Source organism: Nannospalax galili, unplaced genomic scaffold, assembly GCF_000622305.1.
Source record: "Nannospalax galili isolate Female #2095 unplaced genomic scaffold, S.galili_v1.0 scaffold3, whole genome shotgun sequence".
Classification (NCBI taxonomy): domain Eukaryota; kingdom Metazoa; phylum Chordata; class Mammalia; order Rodentia; family Spalacidae; genus Nannospalax; species Nannospalax galili.
In genome coordinates, this window is record NW_008351466.1 from 2,854,481 (window position 1) to 2,856,287 (window position 1,807).

A 1,807-nucleotide genomic window follows, 5' to 3' on the forward strand; every position below is an offset into this window, starting at 1 on the left:
AAGGGTAATTAGCATTACAAGTTCTACACAGGGAACTAGAAAAAGTCAGAACAGGGCAATTTTCAAATGTTCATATGAAAAATTCATATGAATTTCTTGGCAAGGGCTTCCAAAAGCATCCCTCTATTGGTTTCCTCCTCATTTTTCTTTTGTCTTCAAAGGCTGGACTATAGAGTGATGGCTTCAGGATTTGATTTCTGTTATTTTGATAGCCTTTGGAGTAGTTAGAATCAGTGTCACTTCCCTCTCAAAGGCTTCTAAATAGGGGGAGAAAACAAGTTTATCCATCATTTTAAAACAATAGCTGGTTGGCTCCCTTAGCTACAGGTGGGCACTACAGTATTGGAGACCAAGATTTGAAGTCTTACATCAGAGCAACCCTTTCTGGTAAGGAACAAAATCATCAATGAGAAATAATTGTCTAAATTTCTTTTTATATAGTCTTAAGTCTAATGTCTGGGAAGCATATTCCCTTGAACTGTTAAAGACATGTACTGATGACGTTACTCTTTGGTTATACTTTTCCTTTTGGGTGTTTAAGGCCATATAGTTGGCCCAAATAAATCAATTTATTTTTACACTTAAGGTCATTTGAGGCTCTGTTCCTCAGGGGTCCCATGGGCTTGGGAAGAGCCCCTGGCTCCTTTCTTTTACCAGTTCCATCTATGTGAAGATTAGTCAAAGGTCCTATTCGACCATGTCTGGCTCCACTTGGAAGCATGAATGAGATGTTTTCTTTAAGTTGACCCTCCTCTTTCTAGATGGCACACAGGTTCAAGTCCATCTTGTGGGGTCTCCATTTCCTCCATAAACAAGAGGTTAGATGATTCACCACATTTTCAGGACATTTTGAAAGCTATCCATAGTCCCCTGGAACTTGGTCAACATTGGAGGGCGAGGGGCCAAAACTGTCCTTTAAGTCTCTCTGACCACATTAGTATAGGTCTTAAAGTATGGCTGTTAAATATGAAATAAGATTAGTTCCACCAGTCTGGTACTTTTTTTTTATTTAATCCCATTTCTTTATTTGCCTATTCTCTAACACTGAACATTTTTTTTAATTTTTAAAAATGATTTATTTAATAACAACATACTTAGAAGAAGCATATCATTACAACACAATTGACATATTCAATAACGTTTTCCTGAGGTAGGATGCATCTCTTTCAAATTTGGCTGTAAATTTTTAGGTTTACAGTTGAATTAATACAGTTATACAATATTGTACTCAGTATAAACCCTATAAGACATAAATTAAATGATGTTTTAACCTTTAAAAAGATCTCCATTTCATTTTAAAATATGCTGGTTCCTACATTTTTTTTCCTTAAAAATTATTTTTATTTTTTTTAAATTAGAAGAAGCATTTCATTACAACAGCATTAACCTATTCAATAACATTTTTCTGAGCTAGGGTACATCTCTTTCAAAATTGGCTGTACATTTCTAGGTTTACAGATGAATTATTACCCTTATATAATCTTTTACTCATTATAAACTCTATAAGACATAAAATTAAATGAGGTTCCAACGTTTAAAAAAGATCTCCACTTCGTTGTCAAAACACACAATTTCATACAGAAAAATTCATTCCAAGCCTATTGACATTGAGACGTTTTCACATGCATTTCTAATCTCTATATACATGACTATCACTGGTTACAGTCACCCACCTTCTGAGCTCCTCGGCATCTGAGCATGAATACAAACTCGTCAGGTAGACAGCCTTCCTCTCCCACTAGAGCCTCCACACTCTGCTATCCCTGTCACTGTCCACTGTGCTGTCAGCACCCCCATCCATTCCCCC